Here is a 25,255-nt window from a genome sequence, read left to right as displayed (position 1 = left end):
TGGAAAATAATTTAAGGGCAGGCATCTGGCACAGCCGATGTCACTGGGACATCTGCATCCCAAACCAGAGGGCCTATGTCCAAATCCCAGCTCTGCTTCAGACTCCAACATCTGCAGATGCACACCCCGGAAGGCAGCAGGCGCTGGAACTCACATGCAGGACCTGGATCTGCTCCTGGTGCTGGCCTCTGCTTAGCCCAGCCCTGACCATGCAACTCTCAAGGGGATGAATCAGCAGATGGAAGTCCCCCAGCTGCACACACTCCCCCTGCTTCTTCCTCACTGTGTCACTCTGCCTTTCACCTAAATAAAACTTTAAAACAATAACAACAAAGGAAAAATGAAGGAAGGAAGGAAGGGAGGGAGACCCTGAATCCCACACTAAAGTATGTAGGTTTAATAGCTAGCTGTATCTCCTGACTCTTCCAGCCTTCTGCTAATGCAGACCCAGGGAGGCAAGGGTGAGGGTACATCTCATTGGGTTCCTGCCACCCACATGAAAGAGCTGGATTTGGATTGAGTTCCTAGCTCCCAGCTTTGGCCCAATCCCAGCCATTACAGGTATTTGGCAATTGGACCAGAGAATGGGAGCTCTATGCCTCAGCTTCTCACATTAATTAATTTTTAAAAAGAGCTACAGGGAATACATTTTCAAAACAGGGTGGAAGCTGTTTTGAGCAGAGGCTGCTGTAGCAAGGAACAGCAGGGTATACAGAAGGAGCTAGCTGCAAGCAGATCTCCACTGTCGAGTCTAGTGAAGATCTCAGGACACTGTGGAGGAGACAAATGGGCAGAGGCCAGGACACCAAGGCTGCGGTACTTGGCACAGGCCTTTGAACTTTACTTGAATGCTAGAAGAGTTGTGGAGAAGGAAGGATACGACTGAATGATGAAACCTGCATTAAAACATCACTTTGGCAGCCACTTGGGAGATAGAAGGCAGCCAAAAATGATAAGATGGCCACCAAAGGTCACACCGGCAAGAGATGAGGAAGGTCTGAACCCAGAAGGGAAAATGGGGTCACCAGGAAACAAGTTGAGCTAGAATTCCAAAGCAGCCCTCACCAAGATGGCACAGAAAGGAATTCTAAGATCGCTCTAGTCCCTGATCCGAGTGATTGCATATGCTGGGAAGGAGAGGAAGAAACAAAAAGGGCAGACACATCACCATCACCACCACCACCACCGGCTCTCCCACTGTAGGCAACTGCAGAGGTTGCCTTATAGGGAAACCTGGATGGGGTTAAACAGCATCAAAGGTGGCCCATTAGCACACATAACAGCTGAGGCTGGGGGGACATGACCGCCAGGGCCATGAGTGTCACAGCAGGGGCTGGGCACAATGGAGAAATCTGGAGAACTGCCCTATGATGCTGCAACTCAGCTAGTAAATGCAAGAGCCAGCCAGGGCTGCAGCACCTGTTGACATGTGTGAGCTGCCTCTTGGGGCAGGCCAGGCTAAGTCAGCCCACAGTACACATTGGCAGGAGCAAGGGACAGGACAGGGTGTTAGCCATGCAACATTGGTCTGCAACATCTGCCAGTTTTCATGAAGGCTGGGGGTGGGCCAGGCTGGACTAGACTGCTGCAAATATCAGCAAGACCTGGGACTGGGAGCAAGCTGGGCTGAGCCAGGCTATAGAACCCATGGAGAATGCTGACTGGGGGGCAGGCCATCTCAGACTGGACTGCATCACCGGCTGCCACAAACAAGATCCGAGACTGGAGTGGGTCTAAAGAGGAATCTCAGGGACTCCCTTGCTGGGCCATTGTTTCTACTGGTGAGCATGAGAGCTGGGTCTGGGGCAAGCAGGTCTAAGGGTGGGCCAGGAAGGGCTAGGCTGCTGTACCTGCTTGTATGCATGAGCCAAAATGGGTGCAGGTGGCAAGTGTCAGACTGAGTGTGAGTCATGTCAGGCTAGACTACAGTGCCCCGGCAGGTGCAAGATCCTGGGCTTGGAGCAAGCCTGGTAGGAAAACAACAGGTTCTTTCCTGCTGGGCTGCAGCTCCCGCTGGTGAGCATGAGAGCCAGGGCTGCGGTCAAGCCAGACTAGTCAAGGCAACAGCACCTGTCAGCACATGTGTGAACCACATCTGGGGACAGGTCAGACTGAGCTAAGCACGAGAAACAGCTAGCAGGGTGGGCCAGGACCATTAGTGTGCACAAAAGCATGATGAAATGCCAAACAGACCGGGCTAGGATACAATACATGCTGGCACACACAAAAAACAGGCCTGGGGGTGGACCTGTTAGTTTTTGGGGGTTGCCAGGAGTAGGGCCCTGTATCCACTGGTGTGCATGAAGACCAGGCCCTTGATGGGCTGGGTTGGACCAGGCTGCAGCACCTATCAGCTCATATGAGAGATGGAGCTGGGGGCAGAATTGTCCAGGCAGCTGCATCTACCAGTATGTGCATTGGCTGCTGCAGGTGACAGATGAACCTGACCCTGCACTGTCTGGTATATGCAAGAGTCAAGTCGGAGGTTGCCCCAGGTGAGGTTTCACAAGATGCCTGGATTCAAACCCCGGCCACAGGGAGAATCACAATGTATGTGGTCCAACTTTGGAGTGCATGTGTCAGGACTGGGCCTTCTCAGCTGCTGATGTCTGTGCAGTGGACAGTATGTCCGGATGCACACAGAGGACATGACAGCCAGTTCTTCGCAAGGGATATCAACTGCCTCACCAGAGGATGGAAAGCCGAACAGGTTGGACCACTCTCCCAACATGTCACAGCATGTTTGTGGATCTGTGGATGCACTACTGTGGACTTAGTCAGCCAACAAACCATGGAAAGATTTTCTCAACCCTGGAGCAATAAAACCAACAACTTCTCAGAACTATCAAAACCACTCAAAACACCCTTACAACACTCTTCCCTACGTGGGGGTCCCTAAGGCAGCATCAAATGACTGTTCCTCAATCCCCCTGTGCTGACTTTGACAGCAAGAAATGGCCCCTTCCCCTAACCCTTCTAATCAGAAGAAAAAAAAAATCAAAACATTTGTCCCATCCACCTTCCTCTACTCCCCGACCCTCCCAACCCATCAGAGACCTATATCGGTGTGTACCACTCTCAGCTACGTAAACAATGTTAAAAATAAAGAATTAGATGGGCCCAGCACAATGGCTCAGTAGCTAATCCTCCCCTTTCAAGTATGGGCATATGCATGCTGGTTCGGGTCCTGGCTGTTCCACTTCCCATCTAGCTCCCTACTTGTGGCCGAGGAAAGCAGTGTAGAATGATCTAAAGCTTTAGGACCCTGCATCCAAGCAGGAGACTCAGAAGAGGCTCCTGGCTTCTGGTTTCAGATCAGCTCAACTCTGGTCATTGCAGCCATTTGGGGAACAAATCATCAAATAGAAGACCTTTCTGTCTCTCCTCTCTGTAGAGCTACCTTTCCAAAAATAATAATAAAGATTAAAAAAAAAACCCTGGACACATGGAAGGAGATGATGAAATGCTCCCAGGATTACATGAGATGTCCAGGAGGCAGCTGTCTGTATGTGACTGGAGCTAAACTAAATCAGAGCTGGAAAAAGAACACAACTGCAAGTGATGGCAGTGAGGTCAAAACTGCTCTAAGCTATCCCTTAGGAACTTCACAGACGAGGAGAGAGAAGGAAAAGCAAACTTGAATGTTTAAGACTAAAAGAGTAAAAATGTCTGCAAAGGGCCCGGCGCGGTGGCACAGTGGTTAAGGTCCTCGCCTTGCACGCCCGGGATGCCATATGGGTGCCGGTTCTAATCCCAGCAGCTCCACTTCCCTTCCAGCTCCCTGCCTGTGGCCCGGGAAAGCAGTCCAGGACGGCCCAAAGCTTTGGGACCCTGCACCCGTGTGGGAGACCCAGAAGAGGCTCCTGGCTTTGCATCGGCATAGCATGGGCCGTTGCGCTCACTTGGGGAGTGAATCATCGGACGGAAGATCTTCCTCTCTGTCTCTCCTCTCAGTATATCCGCCTTTCCAATAAAAAAATAATAAAAACAAATCTTTAAAAAAAAAAGTCTGCAAAGAAAATAACAGGATACAGAAAAGACAGTGAGGATTAGCCACCACTCCCATGCTAAACACTTCTATGTGCTTTTCATGTACTAATTCACTTTTTGCCCACAACATTCCTATGAGGTAAATGCTATTATCTTTCCATTTTTCTGATGAGGTAGCTAGAATGCAGAGGTTGAAATGACTTTCCCAAGGTCACACAGTAAGTGGCAGAGGTAAAAGTGAACCTAGGAGTCTGCCTCCAGGGTCCATGTTTTTGGTAACTATGCTACAACACCTCTCAGAAATGAAGACAGGGGGCCAGAAACTTCCCACAGCAAGGGGAGGAAAACAGGAAACAGAAGAATGTCCTGGTATCAGGGATGACCAGCAAACCTCATAAGATAAGGCAGAGAGAGCCCTCTGAATCTGGAGATAGGCAATAATCTACATGGGTGGGTTTACAGCACAGCAGTTAAGACGCCGGATCAGAGCATTCACATGCTGAATGGAGTGCCTAGATTTGCATCCCACATCCACTCCTGATTCAGTTCTAGCTTCTTGTCCCCATCTGCATTCTGAGGCAGCAGTTAATGGCTCAAGAAACTGGATTTCTGTAACCCATATGGGAGATCTGGATGGGCTTCCACCCTCCCGGCTTTAGGCTGGCCCAGCCCCAGCTGCGGCAGGCAGTTGAGGACTGAACCACCAGACGGAAGATTTCTTAGTGTATCTGTGATTTTATCTATATCTGTATGCATCTCTGCCTTTTAAATAAAGGAAGGGAGGGAGGGAAGGAGGGAGAAAAAGAGGGAAGAAGGGAAGGAGGAAGGGAAGGAGGGAAGGAGGGAGGGAAGGAAGAAGGAAGGGAAGGAGGGAGGGAAGGAAGAAGGAAGGGAAGGAGGTGACTAGAGAAAAACAAGGGAGAAGGAAGAAAGGAAGTAAGAGAGAAGGGAGAGACAGGAAGAAAGAGACAGGGGCGTAGAGAGGAGGCAGGAAGGCAGGGAGGGAGAGAGGGAGGGAGGCAGGCAGGGAGAAAGGGGAAGAGAGACAGGGGTGGGGGGGATGGAGAAGAAGAAAAAAAAAGTTTGAGCATATGTCTGTAGTAAGAGCCAACAGGGAATGAGAAATCAAACAATGAAACTCAGATCAGAGGAGTGGGTCACTATGAGAAAGAGCCCCAGGAGGAGGTCTTTCTTGACAGACACCGAGATTGCCAATGCAGAGGCAGTGTCACCTCAGGGCCTCTCAGAAACAAGGCTTCTCACAGTAAGATGCGTGCCGATTCATAACATTTACATTGTGTATGATTTGCTTAATTCCCCCTTCCATTCTTACTCAGTTTTTTTTTTTTTTTTTTTTTTAGGAAGAACTTGGGCCTGGTAATGTGGACTAGCAGCTAAAGTCCTGGCCTTGAACACCCCAGGATCACATATGGGCGCTGGTTCTAATCCTGGCAGCTTCACTTCCCTTCCAGCTCTCTGCTTGTGGCCTGGGAAAGCAGTCGAGGATGGCCCAAAGAATTGGGGTCCTGCACCCGTGTGGGAGGCCCTGAAGAAGTTCCTGGATCCTGGCTTCGGATAGGCGCAGTACCAGCCGTTGTACTCACTTGGGGAGTGAATCATCAGACGGAAGATCTTCCTCTCTGTCTCTCCTCTCCGTATATCTGACTTTCCAATAAGTAAAATAAATCTTTAAAAAAAAAAAGATTTATTTACTTTTATCGGAAAGGCAGAGTTACAGAGAGAAGAGATAGATCTTCTATCCGCTGGTTCACTCCCAAACAGCCACAATGGCTGGAACAGTAGGCCATCCTCTACTACTTTCCCAGGCCACAAGCAGGGAGCTAGAAGGGAAGCGGAGCAGCCAGGATATGGACTGGCACCTATATGGGATCCCAGTGCATGCAAGGTGAGTCCTTAACCATTAGGCTGCCGAGCCGGGCCCCTTAGCTTTTTAAGTTATTAGGATCTACATTAGAAACATTTCTTTTTTTTTTTCTTTTTTTTTTTTTTAATTTTTATAAAATTTTATTTTGACATTCTTTACATAGTTAATTAGGGTAAGAAGGTTCAAGGGCTACATGAAAGTGGATAATACTAGTATGTTTTCCATATTGTTACCTTCATGTTTAAAGGGGGTTATTTAAGGGAGAAGGCCCACCCATTTTCCCACCCTCCCCAGATCCCGGATGTAGGGCATGCGCTGAGGTTCTTGCTCGAGTGGTTTTGATATTGCAACAGTTATGAATCGTTGTCAATCTTGCCACTCCAAGCACTATGAGGGCTTTGAAAAATCCACTGATTGACATAGTCCATCATAGCTGAGATGGTTGGTTGACCCGTTCTGTCTTCTCTCTTTTCTTCGTTAGGGTTTTGAGTCCAGCATTTAGATTAGGAAGATCTCCAAAGAAACTTCTTGTATGTGCTAACAAGTACAGGGCCCGGCACCGTCCATCGCTCCAATCAGCTGGTGGTTGCAGTTGCTGGGTTGGTTCTGTTTTCACTCCCGACTTCCACTGGAACCAATGGGTGTTGCAGTCCAGCCTAGTTCTGCCCAGCACATACTTGGCCCTCACATAAACCAGCGGGAGCTGCAGCCTAGGTTGGAGCGACCCACAATAACCCCCACCAGGCCCACCCCCTACCCTGGTTTGCCAGTAAGTGTAGCAGTAATCCAGTCTGTCCCACACCCCATTCCACCCCAGCCGCTATCTTAGTTATCTTAGTTTTATGTCCTGTGGAAGTGGTAACCCAAGAGGGATGAGCCCACTATTTCCCTCCCAGGCCTCTCCCACTCCCAGATTCCAGTTGATGCTGCATCTAAGCCCAAACAACCCTCGCCCACTTTAATTTTGTTTGCACCAGTAGGAATAATCCACCCAGCCCGGCTTTTCCCTGATCTGGTCCGCACGAAGCCCACAGGTGTGGTAGCTCTGCCTAGTCTGGTCTGCCCCCATCCCAGCCCATGCTCTCCTGCGGAAGTAGCTGTCCTGCAAAGGAACCCTCCCTTATTCCCCTGCCGGCTCTGCCCACTTCCTTTCTTGTTCTCAGGCTGGTAGGACGCTGCGGTCCCTTCCGGTACAGGCCACCTCACCTCAGCATTCCATAATGTGCACTAGTCTTTGTTGCGACCAACCCTAGGTCGACCCACACTGGTGCCTGGATTTGCCAGTGGATGATGTGGACAGATTCAGCCTGGTCTTGCCCCCACGTCAGCCAATTGTATGCCAGTGGGTAGCTTTCCATGGCCTTTTCTGGGCTGTTTCCTATCATGTTTCTTGCGTTTACCTGCCGGGTCTGTGTCCTGCCAGAGGAGTTGCCCAGGCTCCTCCATCAGAACCTCTCCCAATGCCAGGTTTCACGCTTACCAGTGGGTCCATGAGCCAACCTTACTCAGTCCACCTCCTGTAATAACAGGAACTGTGGCTTTTCCTGACTGGCCCTCCACCCAATCTGGTTCTTGCTGTTGGATGTTCCAGCCCAGCCATGGTTTGTCTATACCCACATATGGCTCACACATGGCTCAGTAGGGGTTTGAGACCCTGCCTAGTCCATCCCACATCTGCCCTGGTCCTCCAGAACACCAGGGGGAGTCGGGGTCCGGCCTGGTTCGGTGCATCCAATCCCAGTCCACACTTGTGCCAAGGGAGACTACAACTGTTTCCAGATCAGAACGCAGCTCCCCTTCCAGGCCATGTGCCTCTTGGTGGGAACCTCAGCCCAGCTAGGGTTGTCCCCTTTGCTCCCCAACTGGGTCTGTTCCCAGCCATAGATCACTTGCCTGCCAATGGATGCTCTGACTCAGCTTGGCACAGCTCCTCACCTGTCCCGACCTCTGCCTTAGACACTGTGGCTTAGCGTCCCTGGCTCCAACAGACCAGCAGGTACAAGAACCTAGCTCGGCAAGACCTCTGCTCCCTCCTGGTTTCTAGTTTTACTTGTGGGCTAAGGTTTGTTCAGTCGTGCCTAATCTACTCTGTTCCATTACCAGTTGACACATTGGCCAACTGTTGGAGCTACTTTTGCAGGACAGGCCCCAAGCCCTAGCTTCTGCATGACTGCTATTTGGTGCTCAGAATTATTAGTGACTGAAAGTTTTGCTAAGGAAGAGTTACTGCCTGTTTCAGGTCCAAGAAACACAATGGGTTCAACCTGGAGCGAATTAAGCAGCAACTCAAAGAACCAAATCCCCAGAGCTCCCCAGCCGGGCGGCCAGCAGGCAGAGCCTGGCACCAAATGGCGCACTTGCTGCCCGGGGACAGCTCAGCACATGGCAGCTGTGCCCATGGCGGCTGTCCGGGATCCAGGCATGAGACGCCCCGTCCTGAGACCCACCAGCTGCCAGGCGGCTGCTGGAGGTTTAAATAACCCAGGCCCAAGGTCGCGCCCCTCCCAAATCCCATTCACCGCCCCATGAGGGCGGCGGGTGGGTCCCGGGCCTGCCCAGTCCCGGAGGCCTCCCCCTCGGTCTACTCACCCCGAAGGAAGCGGCCCCCGGAACCAGCAGGCCCGGGGACAGCTCAGCACATGGCGGCTGTGCCCATGGCGGCTGTCCGGGATCCAGGCATGAGACGCCCCGTCCTGAGACCCACCAGAAACATTTCACAGGATCATTTCTAAGAAAGCAAAAATCTGTACAAACTAAAACCACTGACTGTTCAGAATATAGCTTTTTAAAAAGATTAATTTATTTTCATTTGAAAGGCAAAGTTACAACAGAAAGAGCAGGAGAGGCAGAGAGAGATCCTCCATCTGGTAGCTCACTCCCCACATGCCTGTAACGGCAGGAGCACAGCCAGTGTGACACCAGCAGCCAGGCAGGAGTTTCTTCCAGGTCTTCCATGTGGCTGCAGGGGTCTAAGGGACTGGACCATTCTCCACTGCTTTCCCAGGTCACCAGCAGGGAGCTGGATTCCAAATGGAGCACATGAAACTCAAACTGGTGTCCATATGGGATGTCAGTACCACAAAGATTTAACATGCTACACCACAGCCCCAAGAAGATAATTTTTTCAAAGCCCATCTTTTCTGAGGCTGGCACCATGGCATGGCAGGATAAGCCTCTGCCTATACACCAAGATCTCATATTCCAGCTATTCCATTTCCAAACCAATCCCCTGCTTATGGCCTAGGAAAGCAGCAGAAGATGGCTCAAGTCCTTAGGATCCTGCACCCACGTGGGAGATCCAGAAGAAGCTCCTGGCTTCATGTCAATTCAGTTCTGGCCATTGCAACCATCTGGAGAGTGAACCAGCATGTGAATATCCATCTCTAACTCTTTCTCTTGCTGTGTGTGTGTGTGTGGGTGTGGGTGTGGGTGTCTTTCTTCTCAGTAACTGTGCCTTTCAAACAAAAATAAATAAACCTTAAATTTAAAAAAAAAAACCTTCTAAAATTTCTTAAAATCTGGGCCCAGCATGATGGCCTAGCGGCTAAAGTCCTCACCTTGAACACACCGGGATCCCATATGGGTGCCGGTTCTAATCCCGGCAGCTCCACTTCCCTTCCAGCTCCCTGCTTGTGGCCTGGGAAAGCAGTTGAGGTCGGCCCAATGCTTTGGGGTCCTGCACCTGCGTGGGAGACCTGGAAGAAGTTCCTGGCTCCTGGCTCCGGGTCGGCACATCACCAGCCACTGTGCTCACTTGGGGAATGAATCATCGGACGGAAGATCTTCCTCTCTCTCTTTCCTCCTCTCTGTATATCTGATTTTCCAATCAAAATAAATAAATCTTTTTAAAAATTTTCTTGAAATCACATACCTGAATATATTCTCTGAGACTCCAGAACTTACTGGCGCTACTACTACTGTCCACTGGAGCTGGCCTGTCTATCAGCAGTTGGCCTCAGCCTGCTCAGCACTCTCCTAGCCTGCATGAAGGGCCCTTCCTCCTCCAGCCAGTGACCCTACACTACCAATTCCTGCACTGGACAGGGAGATGGAAGGAATTTAGGAGCTAGCCTGGATGACAATCCACAGCGCTCTCAGTTCATTGAGAATCGTAAGAAGGTGGGTACTGTGGCATAGTACGATAGCATGCTGCCTGACATATGCATCCCATGGGGAGTGCCAGTCTAAGTCCTGGCCGTTCCACTTCCAATCGCGCTTCCTGCTACTAAGTCTGGGTGGGGCTGGTGCTATGGCACAGCATAGCAGGCCTCTGTTTGTGGTGTCAGCATGGCATTTCCTACGGGTGCCAGTTTGAGTCTAATTGTGAATATCCATCTCTGACTCTTTCTCTTGCTGTGTGGGTGTGGGTGTGGGATCCCACATGGGCCCAGGTTCTAATCCCGGCAGCTCCACTTCCCATCCAGCTCCCTGCTTGTGGCCTGGGAAAGCAGTCAAGGACGGCCCAAAGCTTTGGGATCCTGCACCTGCGTGGGAGACCTGGAATGAAGTTCCTGGCTCCTGGCTTCGGATTGGCACAGTACCGGCCGTTGCGCTCACTTGGAGAGTGAATCATCAGACAGAAGATCTTCCTCTCTGTCTCTCCTCCTCTCTGTATATCTGACTTTGTAATAAAAATAAATAAATCTTTTAAAAAAAAGATTTGTTCATTTAAAAAGCAGAGTTGGGAGAAACAGAGACATCCTCTATGCACTGATTCACTCCCTAAACTGCAGGAGCTGGGCCAAAGTCAGGAACCAAGAACTTTGTCCAAAACTCCAACATGTGTTCAGGGATCCAAGTGCTTAGGCCATCTTGTGCTGCTTTCCCATTCACAATGGCAGGGAACTAGATCAGAAGTGGAGTATGGGGACTCAAACTGGTATTCGTATCCAAAAAATCCTTTATCTGCTATGCCACAGTGAAAGCCCTGGGCCCGGCGCGGTGGCCTAGTGGTTAAGGTCCTCGCCTTGCATGCCCGGGTTCCCATATGGGCCCAGGTTCTATCCCGGCAGCTCCGCTTCCCTTCCAACTCCCTGCCTGTGGCCTGGGAAAGCAGTCGAGGACAGCCCAAAGCTTTGGGACCCTGCACCTGCGTGGGAGACCCGGAAAAGGCTCCTGGCTTTGGATCGGCATAGGATCAGCCATTGCGCTCACTTGGGGAGTGAATCATCAGACGGATGATCTTCCTCTCTGTCTCTCCTCTCTGTATATCCGCCTTTCCAATGAAAAATAATAAAAAATAAATCTTTAAAAAAAAAAAAAGAAAAGAAAAGAAAGCCCCACAAAAATGCTGTAGCACAAGTTGGGTCACTGTCTGCAGCATGGATGTCCCATGTGAGCACTGGTTCAAGTACCATCCGTTCCACTTTGTGCCTGGAAAGGCACTGATGGATGGCCCAAGTACTCGGGTTTCAGGCTTCAGTGGGACACTGCCCCAACCATCACTGCCATTTGCAGTATCTCTTTCCTTCTCTATTTTTCCCTCTATTTTGCTCCCTCCCCACCCACAGGCCTTTCAAATAATTAAAAAAAAAAAATCTTCCAAAAAATAATTGCTCCTTTAAGTCATGATAAATCTTTTTAACAAATAAATAAATGGCTCTGAAGATCCAAAATGACAGGGCTTCTTGTTTTTTTGTGTTTTTTTAAAGATTTATTTTATTTTTATTGGAAAGACAGATATACAGAGAGGAGAGACAGAGAGGAAGATCTTCCGTCTGATGACTCTCTCCCTAAGTGGCCATAACGGCTGGAGCTGAGCAAATCCGAAGACAGGAGGCTCTTCCGGGTCTCCCACACGGGTGCAGGGTCCCAAAGCTTTGGGCCGTCCATGACTGCTTGTCAGGCCACAGGCAGAGAGCTGGTTGGGAACCGGAGCTGCCGGGATTAGAACCAGCGACCATATGGCATCCCGGGCGTGCAAAGCAAGGACCTTAACCACTACGCCACCGCGCTGGGCCCATGGGCTTCTTGTTTAAAAGTATATATATGGGCCTAGCATGGTAGCCTGGCCTAGCAATCTCAGAATCCTACAAGGGTGCTGCTTCGAGTCCCAGCTGCTCCACTTCCCACCTGGCTCCTGCTTGAGGCCTGGGGAAGCAGTCAAACACAGCCCAAAGCCTTGGGACCCTGCACCTATGTGGGAGACCAGGAAGAAACTCCTGGCTTCAGATTGGCTCAGCTCCAGTCATTGAGGCCACTTGGGGAATATACTAGCAGATGGAAGATCTTTCCCTCTGTCTCTCCTCCTCCTCTCTGTAAATCTGACTTGCCAATGAAAATAAGTAAATACCTATAAGTAAATATACATACATATATTTTAGATAGATAGATATGTGGTGTTTATTTATTTTCATTTAAGTACTTACATATTATATAGCTCACATATCATATATAATATACAAAGTTTTTATATGTTATATAAATATATTTACACATTATTAAAATATATACGCACATGTGTAGCTGCTGAGGCCAGCATTGTAACATAGTGGGTTAAGCTTTTTCGCCTGTGACACCAGCGTCCCATATGGGTGTCATTTAAAGACCTGCACATTGCACTTCCAACCTAGAACCCTGCTAATGCAACGGGAAAGCAGGGGGAGACAGCCCAAGTTCTTTCATGCCAAAACCAAAGCACCACAGTTTTTACATTTTTTAAAGTAACAAAAACAGAAGGAAAATGTTTACAAATAAAAATGTGTTGAAACTTAGCAGATGTTTTCCATTGAGTAAAAGAGTTGTGAGGAAATATAAAACTAAGGCAGCCACATAACTGTATTCTCCAGGAGGAAACAGGTGGCAATTCACACAGACCAGCTTCGGCTGTGTGTTCCTGCCATGCCAGAGGCCTTCAACACAACTTCAAAAGTTACTGAGGTCTAAGGACCCCATCCATTAAATAAAACCAAGGGAACTAACACAGAATCCAGTGTGGTGCACATTAAGCCACTGCCTACAATTTCGGCATCTCATGTGAGTGCCACTTCAGGTCCTGTCTCCTTTAATCCTGATCCAGCTCCCTACCAGTGCGCCCAGGGAAAGCAGCAGATGAACCCTGCTACCTGTGTGGGAGATCTGGAAGGAATTCCAGGCTCCAGACTTCAGTCTGGCCAGTTACTGGCTGTTCTGGGCATTTAGGAAGTAAGCCAGTGGATACAAGATTTCTCTGTCCCTACTTAACTCTGTCTGCCAAAAAAAAAAAAAATTCAATACATTGATTTTCTTTAAATCCTACATTTTTATTCCCTTGCTGGGTCCAGGTGAAGTCCCTTGTTAAGCAGAAGCTGCCTATTCAGGCCCGTCTGTGCTCCCCGTGCCAGTGTTCCCAGGGAACAGCTGGAAAACCTGCCATTCTGACCTCCTCTACCTCCAGGTAACCACTCACCATCCAACACAGCAGACTCTATCACCTAAAGACTTCACCCGAATCCAAATATTTAGTTTGCAGAAACTGCCAAATCCTTCAATTCTCCTCTGCATCCATCTGGAATTCCACGGGGCAGACTGCCACGTGACCAACTAGACTGGCACACAACTCCAAAGGCAAGCGGAGCCAGTGGTGGGTTTCCATCATGCCCGTCTCTGGGTGTTTCCTCCACTTGCTCTTACACACGCTCCTGTCTTCAGCTGTGCCCTCTACCTCATCCCGGTGGAGACAGGAGATTAGAAGAGCCCCAAGAGAACCAGCACACCCTTGGGAGCTTCTCCATCTACAGGGTATCTCTCCACTCTGCCCAAATAAGGTCTACACTGGGAGATGAGACTTGGCCCAAGTGCCACCTGTTGAGAAAAAAGCGCGTCAGATCTCCTCAGAAGCGCAGGAGCAGCAGGACCCCCCAGGAGGTGGACACCTAACCCCTTAGTTTCCGAACGTTCTGACAGACCAAGCCAAGTTTCAGAGTAAACAAACAGTTAATGACACATCTTTTGTAACCCATGAATCAGCCACTGATTTGCAAGACCAGGACACACCCTGGTACCTGTGACTTTAAAGTACTTATTTCAAAGGAAGCTGAAAGTGGAACCACTCTGTGAGGACTAGAACAAAATTCTGTAACTAGGTAAGTACTCGTAACTTCAAGCTAAAAAAATAAATAACTGAACATACCATTATAATAAAAAGCAAACATGGGAACTTCACTACTACCAGTTAAGGAGCAACAACCAATCCTGGGAAGGCAACCGAAGACAAAATTCAAAAAACCAGAATATTCTCAATTCTAAACAAAATAAAGCCAATTTAAATTAAAAAAAAAAAAAATCCACACACATCTTACCTTAAGAGGCATCCAAATAGCAAGCATAGTGTCAGGGACAGTTCACACCAGACTCAGAGAGGAGTGATTAGGGAATCTGAGACCCCCGCTAGTCACCACGTGCCAGCAGGTTTTCAGGTGGTATCTGAAAGAAAGAGCTTTCATTTAGACCCTCCCTCCCGAAAATTCAGAATCCACAAACAGTTTAAGCTACCTCAGCTCTTTTTTGGCTCTTCATCCTAAAATGACAAGCAAAACAGAGTACTCTCTGGAAGAACGCAAATGCATATATGTGAAGCTATTTCTTATGAAAGGATACGTGTGTAGTATTTTAGATAATACAACAACGAAGCAAAAAATCAAAATCCCAAAAACGAAAAAAAAAAATATCTACCGTACTTCACAAAAATTATGGAAAGATTTTTTTCTTTTAACTAACCACCTAAAACTAGACTCTGCCATAATTTTACTTAGCACATTAAAAATCCTGATAATTTTGATCTAAATTTTATTAAACTGTTTCGGAGTCAACTCCACATAAAACACTAAAATCTACTAACAAAGTGCTATAAGCAAATAAAAAGACACCCCCCCCCCAAGAGATTCCCTAAAAGGAAATCCAAACAAGTTAATTCTGAGGATGAGAGGGTGGTCGATTCAACAGGGGCCCGGCAGAGGGACTAAATGACCTCTGCTAGGACCCCATAATTCAAGTCCTGGACCTGAATGAAATTCCAGCTTAACCAGTTACTGCTTCCCTTAAAATGGAGGCTTGCCCGAGGAGGGACAAAAATAACTGCACTAACCTCTACAAGAAAAAACAATGGGGGATAAAGGACTAAAGCACTATCATTTAAAAAATAATAATAAATTTAAAAATCAAACTCCTTGGAGTGGGTTTGTTCCTGCTATGCCTTTGCACTCCGGCTCCAAAGACTTGGGACTTGTCATCACTTTCCTCCCCGCCCATCAGATTGGGGGGGTGGGCGGACGTGGGGTGCGAGGAGTCTGACCCTGGACCCAAGTCTGTGATGGGCTTCAAGGCCCCTCCAACGAATCCCCACCTCCAAGACAGCTGCTGAAGAGAAAGGGGGAGAGCCCGAGTTCACCCCTCCCCCACCTCGGACCCGAGTCCCAAACCTACTCCGCACCTTCCCGCAGCGGGGAGACCCCTCCGGCCCGAGGCCCCAGGCTGGCGAGGGGTGGACTGGGGAGTGGGCTCCAGTCCAGCGGTGCCCGCGGCCGTGGCCCCGACCCCGGCGGGCTTTGGGAGGGGGCGGCCCGCGGGATGCCGCTTCCCTTCCCCTCGGCGTCGGTCCGTCCCACCTCGGCCTGGCGTCCTGGGCTCCGCTCGCTGCCGCCGGCCCCGGCCCACGACCGGGCAGCCAGGCCCGCTGGCCACTCGGCCCCATAACCCGCGGCCCGGACCAGCGGCGAGGCGCGGGCCGGGGGCTCCCAGTACCCCCACACGCATCCCCGCTCCCCCAGCCCAGCCGCTTCCAGGGCCCTCACGGAGCCCGCTCGGCGGGCCCCTCGATTCTCCGACCCCGACCGGGCAGGCTCCTCACAGGCTCCCGGTGGTAGCCGCCTTTCCTTCCCTACCATCACCCCGACCTCCTCGTGCCCCCCACGCCCCTGGGCACCAGTGCCAACGGCAGCTCCCCCAGCCCCGGACCTACCTGCACGGCTCAACCAAGCCTAGAGTGAGGGCGGGGAAATCTTCCGCCCTCCTCTGCCTCTCATTGGCTCTTCCGGGACTCCTCGTGGACGCCATTGGCTGAAGGAGGGTGTCCGTCGGGGCGATGGGGCGGGACAGAGGGGAGAGGGATGCTGGTGCTTCGGCGTCTCTGTCTCTCTATCTCGCTGTCTCTGTCTCGGTCTGGGCCCTTGGAAGTGAGACGCCTGAAACAAGAGAACTGGCCGGGGCCCTGAAACGGGGAGGGGTGGCACTACGATTGGGAATGCCAGCAGTGCTTCTCACCAGTAGGCCTCTCTGAACCCCCTAAAGTCCCCTTTGGGTTCTCTTTTCCATCACCCCTAACCCCTGCCCCTCACCCCTCTGGGTTCTCCATCCAGGAAACCACGTGATGAAAACTCAAGGCCGGAAGGCCATAGGGGGAGATTTTATAGATGAATATCAAATACAGACATACAAATATGTATAAAGCCAACCTGATCCACTGTTACCAGGGCCTGGAGAGGAAAGGACACACATCTGTTCCCAAAAGGACAGGGCTTGATAAAACCCATGTTAGGACAGAAACAGAAATCACCCCAGGCTGGTCATAGTGGTTACTTCCTGGGCTGGCAGCTGAGTGCCTAAGTGACCAGGTTGGAGGAAGGCTTCTATCTTTTGTGTCATATGCTATTGTTCAAATCATTCTGGAATATCCAATTTTTTAAAAAATGTTACTTGATTTAACACATTAAATAATATGAGGTTGAAAATCTAAAATAACTGAAAACAGCACACAGCTGTGGGGCAGAATCTTGGTTTTTGATGTGTTCAATTATTCATACCAGAATTTCAGAGAGTGAAGAAAGTGTCCTGGAACAGTCATGGACAGAGAGAACATGGGGTCGGTCCCTGGCTCAGACAAGCTTCAGGACTCCCTGCTTCTGACTTGAGAAAAGAGCAAATCCCACTCCATGTCAAAAAACACCCCCAGTTAAAGTCAGGAGGATGAGGAAGAAGTTGAAAGAGCTAAGAGAAGCAAAATTGTTGAAGAGGTGAGAAAGTAAGGGGGGTTAATCTCTGGGAAAAAAAATCAAGCAATAGAACTGTAAGACCTTCCAATTTTTTAGGATCACTTCAGGGGCGCTCTGTAGGCTTGAAAATATCCTGAGTGTTCTCAGCTTAGCACACCACAGACTCTTGGCAGGACCCTTCTCAGAATAGTTTTATTTATTCTCCTTTAAATATTTATTTATGGGCCCGGCGCGGTGGCCTAGTGGTTAAGGGTCCTCGCCTTGCACGCCCGGGATCCCATATGGGCGCCGGTTCTAATCCCGGCAGCCCCGCTTCCCTTCCAGCTCCCAGCCGGTGGCCTGGGAAAGCAGTCAAGGATGGCCCAAAGCTTTGGGACCCTGCACCTGCGTGGGAGACCCCGAAGAGGCTCCTGGCTTTGGATCGGCATAGGATCAGCCGTTGCGCTCACTTGGGGAGTGAATCATTGGATGGAAGATCTTCCTCTCTGTCTCTCCTCCTCCTCCTCCAATAAAAAAATAATAATAATAAAAATAAATCTTTAAAAAACAAAGCTCACATCCACAAAAAGAAACACACATACACAGATATCATTACACTGCAGTTGTCCCCCTGTCCTCCACAACACCCAGGACTGAGCCAGCCTGGAACTCCATCCAGGTCGCCCATGGGGGTGACCAAGTCTAAGCCATCACCCAAGGGGCATGTGCGTAGGAAGCTGAATAGGAAGAGGGATTTGACGTGCAGCCAGGACCCAAAGCCAGCATTTTATTCTGGAACACATTTGAAGTGGCCAATCTCAACTCTTATGTAAAATGCCCACTCCTTCAAAAGTTTTTCAATGTATAAAGAATATACGTGAGGATTTAAAGGAAGCTATGATAAAATATGGTTTTGAACATCTTTCAAATGTAACAGTAATGCACCTGATTTTTTAAAAAAGATTTATTTTTACTAAAAAGGCAGATTGACAGAAAGCAGAGAGGAAACTATTCCATCCACTGGTTCACTTCCCAAGTGGCTGTAACAGCCAGAGTTGAGCTGATCTGAAGCCATGAGCCAGGAGCTTCTTCCAGATCTCGCATGAATGTGCAGGGTCCCAAGGTTTTGTGCCATTTTCAACCGTTTTTCCAGGCCACAGGCAGGACCCTGGATGGGAAAGTGGAATAGCTTGGACACAAACTGGCACCCATATGGGAACCCGGAGAATGCAAGGCAAGGAATTAGAAACTAGGCTATCGTACCAGGCCCAATAAATGTGATTTTTTAAAAGATATATTTGTAACTTTCATTGGCAAATGAGATATACAGAGAGGAAGAGAGACAGACAGGAAGATCTTCTGTCCGATGATTCACTCCCCAAGTGAGCGCAACGGCCAGTACTGCGCTGATCTGAAGCCAGGAGCCAGGAACTTCTTCTTTCCCATGCAGGTGCAGGGTCCCAAGGCTTTGGGCCGTCCTTGATTGCTTTCCCAGGCCACGAGCAGGGAGCTGGATGGGAAGTGGAGCTGCTGGGATTAAAACTGGTGCCCATATGGGATCCTGGCACGTTCAAGGCGAGGATTTAAGCCACTAGGCCCCCGCACGGGGCCCAATACATGTGATTTTTATTAGTGCATTAAATAATCTAATGGCATACCTGGGCTCAGCACCGTGGCCTAGTGGCTTAAGTCCTCACCTTGCACGTGCTGGGAATCCATATGGGCGTCAGTTCTAATCCTGGCAGCTCTACTTCCCATCCAGCTCCCTGCTTGTGGCCTAGAAGAGCAGTCGAGGATGGGTCAAAGCCTTGGGACCCTACACCCGCGTTGGAGACCCGGAAGAAGTTCCTGGCTCCTGGCTTTGGATTGGCGCAGCACCGGCCGTTGCAGTCACTTGGAGAATGAATCAATGGATGGAAAATCTTCCTGTTTGCCTCTCCTCCTCTCTATATGTCTGACTTTGTAATAAAAATAAATAAATTTTTCAAAATATTAATAATCTAATGGCAGACCTGTTGACCAGCATAATTATCAGGTCACAAAGGAGAACAAATATCATTTTAAGATATTTGCAAGAACTCTAAATAACATTTGTGATTTTTTACTTTTTAAAAGATTTATTTTATTTTTATTGCAAAGTCAGATATACAGGAGCTGGTGTTGTGGTACATCAGGTTAAACCACCGACTGCAGCACAGGCATCCAATATGGATGCCAATTCAACTACCAATGACTCTATTTCCAATGCAGCTCCCTGCTAACACACCTAGGAAAGCAGCAGAAGATGGCCCAGGTGCTTGGGCACCTGCACCCATGTGGGAGACCTGGATCATGTCCCTGGCTTCAGTCACACCCAGCTCTGGTTGCTCTATCCACCTGGGGAGTGAACCAATGAGTGCAAGATTTCTCTGTGCCTCTTTCCTTCTCTCTGTGTAACTCTGCCTTTCAAAGAAGTAACTAAGTCTTAATAAGCAAAACAAAAAAACAAAAAAAAAGGAAAAAGAAAGAATATTGTTTGCTGCCCATAATGCAAAGAACAAACCAAAGCCACGTATAAAAGCCTCCTACAAAATCAATCAATAAAAACTGACAATCTTCACCACCTGCAGCATGAGCTGGTCGCTCCACTTTGGAAAAGATTGCTACAACCTAGTAAAACTTAGATGTGCATTGTCTGTACCCCAGAAGTGCCACCATTGGCTACTTTATGAGGAAATGCAGCAAGTTAGATAGCAGGATGCTATACAAAAACAGCCACAGCAGAACTGGTCCTTGTTTCCCCAGACAGGAAAACCCTGCAATGGCTGAATTGTGGTTCCAGCAGGCTGACCAAGTCACACACATACAACAATTTTCTCTGTAACTATTTGTTAAAATATCTCAAAAAGGGCCCAGCACGGTGGCGCAAGCAGTTAAGGTCCTCGCCTTGCACTCCCAGGATACCATATGGGCACTGGTTCTAATCCCGGCAGCCCCGCTTACCTTCCAGCTCCCTGCCTGTGGCCCGGGAAAGCAGTCGAGGACGGCCCAAAGCTTTGGGACCCTGCACCCGCGTGGGAGACCCGGAAGAGGCTCCTGGCTTTGGATCGGCATAGCATCGGCTGTTGCGCTCACTTGGGGAGTGAATCATCGGATGGAAGATCTTCCTCTCTGTCTCTCCTCTCTGTATATCTGACTTTCCAATAATAAATAAATCTTTTAAAAAAATAAATAAATCTTTAAAACTAAAACACTTATTTTCAAAATTTTTAAGGAGGCAGAAGTGTTGAATAATCGGATTAGATCATTATAATTGAATACATGTACCAAATGACCATCATAGAAATATATTCCTTTAAAATGGTATATTTTAAAAACATTTATGTGTTGAACCTGGCACAATGGTTCGGGGATTAAATCCTCACCTTGCACACTCCGGGATCCCATATGGGCACCAGTTCATGTCCGGCTGCTCTACTTCCCAACCAGCTTCCTGGCTTATGGTCTGGGAAAGCAATCGAGGATGGCCCAAAGCCTGGGAGATGCTAATGTTGCAGGTGGCAGTTTATCCTGTTACACCTTCATGCTGGACCCTAAAATAGTGATGTTTTGAAAATGAAATATTGGAACAGGTGTGGCACAACAGATCAAGCTGTTGTTTCCGATGCCTACATTTTTTTGAGTCCCAGTTTTTGTCCCGGGTACTCTGTTTCTGATCCAGCTTCCTGCTAATGCTTCTGGGAAGACAGCAGGTTACAGACAAAGTATTTTTAACCACTAGGCTACCGTACACCAGGCAGGTTATAGATAAAGTATTTTTGTTCCTGCCACCCATGTGGGAGACCCAAGTGTGGTGTCTAGATTCTGGCTTTGGCCAAGCCCATCCTCAGTTGTTGTGGCTATTTGAAAACTAAACCAGAAATTGAAGTTCTGTTTGTATAATTCTCTTTCCAAGCCTTTAAAATAAATAAATACATCTTTAAAAGAATTTTAAAATATGAATTTCTCTACTGTGTGTTAGGTACTATCAAGGTCCTGAAATGTGAGGATTAGTAAGATGGGGCCCCTGGTGCAGTGGCTCAGTGGCTAAATTCTCACTTTGCATGCACCAAAATCCCATGTCCTGGTTGCTCTACTTCCCATCCAGCTCCCTGCTTGTGGCCTGGGAAAGCACTGGAGGATGGCCTAAAGCCTTGGGACCTTGCACCTGCATAGGAGAAGTTCCTGGCTCCTGCTTTTTGGATCAGCTCAGCTTTGGCTGTTACGGCCACCTGGGGAATGAGTACACAGATGGAAGATATTTCTGTATCTCCTTTTCTCTAAATCTGCCTTTCCAATAAAAAGTATGAATTAAAAAATAATAATAAGATGGGGTTCCATCTATTAGTGTGCATGGGATGGGAACAGCAGAGTGGATCAAGCAGGCTGTTACAGAGGGATCTTGCTGGGTTAAGGGGAACCTGGGGATGAGGAAGAGCATGAGCCAGCTCCAGAATGCCAGAGACAGCTCTCGCTGTCCACAAAGGCCTAGTCCACATAGCTAAGGAGCTGACTGCCCAGAAACCCAATGATCATTTACCGGGTTCCTTTTCTCCCCCATTAAAGTTTAAATCAATTCTTGCTTTACCCAGGCTGCCAACTCCTCAAAGTATTTTAGTAATGGAATGATTGTGTTAGGATTCTTTTTCCTCCAAGATTGCTTTCTTCTTTTGTCAACAGTTTTTGGAAATACCTGTAAGGAGACGTATTACATGTGCAGGGTAACAACTAGTTGTAAAGAGAACACTGGTGTGGCCAGCATGGACGCCAGTGCAAGCAGCAGGAGCGGCCCCTTCGCCACTGCTCAACACTGTAGCTTCTCCTCTGCTGGCACTTTGGGCATGGACTTCTCAGCCTCCAGAGCCATGAGAAATAAGAGTCAATAGCTCGGGCCCAGTGCTGTGGCGCAAGTGGTTAAGGTCCTCGCCTTGCACGCCCAGGATCCCATATGGGTGCCGGTTCTATCCCGGCAGCTCCACTTCCCATCCAGCTCCCTGCCTGTGGCCTGGGAAAGCAGTCCAGGACAGCCCAAAGCTTTGGGACCCTGCCACCCGCGTGGGAGACCTGGAAGAGGCTCCTGGCTTCGGATCAGCATAGCATCAGCCGTTGCACTTACTTGGGGAGTGAATCATCAGATGGAAGATCTTCATCTCTGTATATCCGCCTTTCCAATAAAAATAAATCTTTAAAAAAAAAAAGAGTCAATAGCTCATCAATTTTGCCTGTGGCATTTTGTTTCAGCAGCACAAATGGATTAAGCCAGGCTTAGCCTTTCAGGCACTTACTTGGGACCCTGCACCAGTGTGAGAGAAAAGGAGGAATCTCCTGGCTCCTGGGTTTGTATTGGCTCTGCTCTGGCTGCTGCGGCTCCTTGGAAAGTGGGTCAGTGGATGGAAGATCTTTCTATCTTCTCTCTGTATATATCTGCATTTCCAACAAAAATAAAATAAATCTTTAAAAAAAAAAAAAAAGGCTCTCAGGCATTTTTTTTTTTTTTGGTTTCCAATTTTTTTTCTTTCTTTCTTTTATTTTGACAATCTTTACATAGCTAATTAGGGTTAAAAGGTTCAATGGCTACAGGAAAGTGGATAAAACTATTATTTTTTCCATATTGTTTCCTTCATGTTTAAAGGGGGTATTAAGGGAGAAGGCCCGCCCAATTTCCCACCCTTCCCAGGACCCAGATGTAGGGCATGCTCTGAGGTTCTTGCTCAGGTGATTTTGATATTGCAACAGTTATGAATCACTGCCAATCTTGCCACTCCAAGCACTATGAGGTCCTTGAAGAATCCACTGATTGATAGAGTCCGTCATAGAGTGTCCGTTTGCCCCATATTTCACTGCCAAGATATAACTGAGATGGTTGGTTGACCTGTTCTGTCTTCTCTCTTTTCTTGGTTTGGTTCTGAGTCCAGCATTTTGATTGGGGAGATCTCCAAAGAAACTTTGTCTGAGATGTGTTCAAACCAGATTCTTTTTTTTTTTTTTTTAAGATTTATTTTTATTATTTTTTCATTGGAAAGGCAGATATACAGAGAGGAGAGACAGAGAGAAAGATCTTCTGTCCGATGATTCACTCCCCAAGTGAGCGCAACGGGCCGATACTATGCCGATCCGAAGCCAGGAGCCTCTTCCGGGTCTCCCACGCGGGTGGCAGGGTCCCAAAGCTTTGGGCCGTCCTCGACTGCTTTCCCGGGCCACAGGCAGGGAGCTGGAAGGGAAGCGGGGCTGCCGGGATTAGAACCGGCGCCCATATGGGATCCCGGGCGTGCAAGGCGAGGACCTTTAACCACTTGCGCCACAGCGCCGGGCCCCAAACCAGATTCTTGTATGTGCTAGCAAGTACAGGGCCCGGCACAGTCCATCGCACCGATCAGCTGGTAGGCTCTCAGGCATTTTAAAAAGTTTTCTATAAGGAACATGTTGCAGATCCTGTGCATGTAAGAAGTAAGCATGAGTCGCTGTTGAGCCTAGTGGTAACACATCTTACAGTATCGGGTTTTGATTCCTGACTTCAGCTTCAGGCCAGTGCAGTCCCTGGGGAGCAGATGTGATGGCTCAAGTAGTCAGATCCCTGCTCCTGTGCCCCCCCCTTCCCCAGCAGACCTGGGTGGAGTTCCTGATCCCTAGATCCACTCTCAGCCCAGTTCTCTCTCTCAAAGAATATCTTAAAACAGAGACACAATGGACTAGTGCTGAGCTTTTGAAGCTGGTAGCCATGAGCACTAGCACTGTGGCTAGTCAAAGCAGAGATGTGCCATAAGTATGCGGTCAGCACACACCAGGCTCCAGAGGCACAACATGAAAATATTTACAATGGTTCATTAGCATTTTTTACTGATTACATGTTGATCACATATTTTGGGTACTTTGAATATACCTTTACAGAAATGTAGAACCACCTCGTCCAAGGTCACTTTCTTTAGGAGATGGCCCATCCTATGTAGTGCACACACCATGGTCTCAGGACCTCAGCTCAGGACAACTTCACAGGACCTAGTGGGACATACAGTGCAGGGTTTTTAAATTTTTTTCAGGTTTCTACAGAGCAGCAGCGAAGGGGGCTGCTCCTTGCTATCAAACTACATCAGCATCCAGGCATAGGAGACAGTCATTTGATGACATCCTAGAGATCCCAGTGTGGGGAAGAGTATTCCAAGGGTGTCACCTGCGCGATTTGGATAGTTCTGAGAAGTCATTGGTTTCATTGTTCTAGGGTTGAGAAAATCTTTCCAAGATCTATTGGGTCCACAAACCCAGACACATGCTGCAAAGCTTGGCCAGGAGAATCTTCCAGGTTGTTCTGCTTTCCATCCTGTGATGAAGCTGTTGATGTCCACTGCTGGTCTGGATGAACTGGCTGTCATGTTCTTTATGTACATCTGGACATGTTGTCCACTGCACAGGCACTAGCAATTGAGAAAGCCCAATCTTGATACACGCACTCCAAGGTTGGACCACACATCCCGTGATTTTCGCTGTGGCTGGGGTCTGAGTGCAGCAGACTAGTACAAGAGTAGCCCAAAGAACCTCACCTGGGGCGACCTTGGATTTGATTCTTGTGCGTACCAGACAGTACAGGGTCAGGTTCAGTTTGTCATCTGCAGCAGCCAATGCACATACTGGTAGATGCAGCTGCCTGGTCAGTTCCCGCTCCATCTCTTATGTGAATCAATGGCTGCTGTGGCCCAGCCTATCCAGCCCACCACAGAACCATCCCTCACATATACTAGTGAGTATCATGGCCTAGTAAGGAAAACACCCAATAATCCTCACCAGGCCCTCCAAGCCCTGGATTTTGGGTGCCAACCTCTGCTGTAGCCTAGTCTAGCCCAGCCCAGCACCCATCCAGTTCTTCTGCACACCTGTGGGTGCTGGGGCTTACCTCAGCCCAATCCACTCTCAGACCCAACATTCACATATGCTGACAGGTGCCGCCACCTTGTCCAGCCTGACCCCCCACAGCTCTAGCTCTTGTGCTCACCAGCAATAGGTAGGACCCAGCAAGGGAGTGCCTACAGTTCCTTTGCCAGGCATTTTCCCAGTCCCATAACTTATTATTGCCAGGAGCTACTGCAGTCCAATCTCACATGGCTAGCACCCAGTCCCGGTACTTGCCAGCTGGTATTATGGCCCAGCACATCTGGCCCATACCCATTCTGTTTCTCATGCCTGACAGTAGGTATAGCAACTTGACCCAGCATGGTCTGCTCCCAGGCTGGCCTGCCTCATTCCCAACTCTAACACTCATAGTGAAAGCAGTAGCCCAGTGAGGGAGTCCCTAAGATTCCCCTAGCAGTCTCATTCCAAGCCCTGGGTCTTGTGTGTACCAGTAGGTGCTGTGGCCCAATCTAAGATGACCCATGCCCTAGTCTTGGTATTCAGAAGCAGGTGTTATAGCCTGGCTCTTCCTGGT

General features: G+C 48.8%; 1 protein-coding gene across 5 annotated transcripts in view; it reads right to left on the bottom strand.

The window, feature by feature from the left end:
* KANSL1 (KAT8 regulatory NSL complex subunit 1) overlaps nucleotides 1–25,255 on the bottom strand; it is a 199,526-nt gene that overhangs the window by 145,349 nt on the left and 28,922 nt on the right. Inside the window, exons 1-2 of one of the 5 annotated variants that reach the window (XM_040989220.1) lie at nucleotides 15,813–15,895; nucleotides 14,155–14,278 (exon numbers count right to left, since the gene is read on the bottom strand). The exons of 2 other annotated variants lie outside the window; for them this stretch is intronic. The gene's annotated coding sequence lies outside the window, so the exon portion shown is untranslated. Of the gene's footprint in view, nucleotides 1–14,154; nucleotides 14,529–15,812; nucleotides 15,896–25,255 lie in introns of those variants that run through there. 2 more of the 5 variants (XM_040989219.1, XM_040989226.1) reach the window with 2 other exon arrangements.

Source organism: Ochotona curzoniae, unplaced genomic scaffold, assembly GCF_017591425.1.
Source record: "Ochotona curzoniae isolate NIBS_2020 unplaced genomic scaffold, NIBS_Ocur_1.0 contig_520, whole genome shotgun sequence".
Taxonomy (NCBI): domain Eukaryota; kingdom Metazoa; phylum Chordata; class Mammalia; order Lagomorpha; family Ochotonidae; genus Ochotona; species Ochotona curzoniae.
The sequence above is the reverse complement of the archived record's forward strand: the minus strand, read 5'-3'. Positions and strand labels throughout refer to the sequence as shown.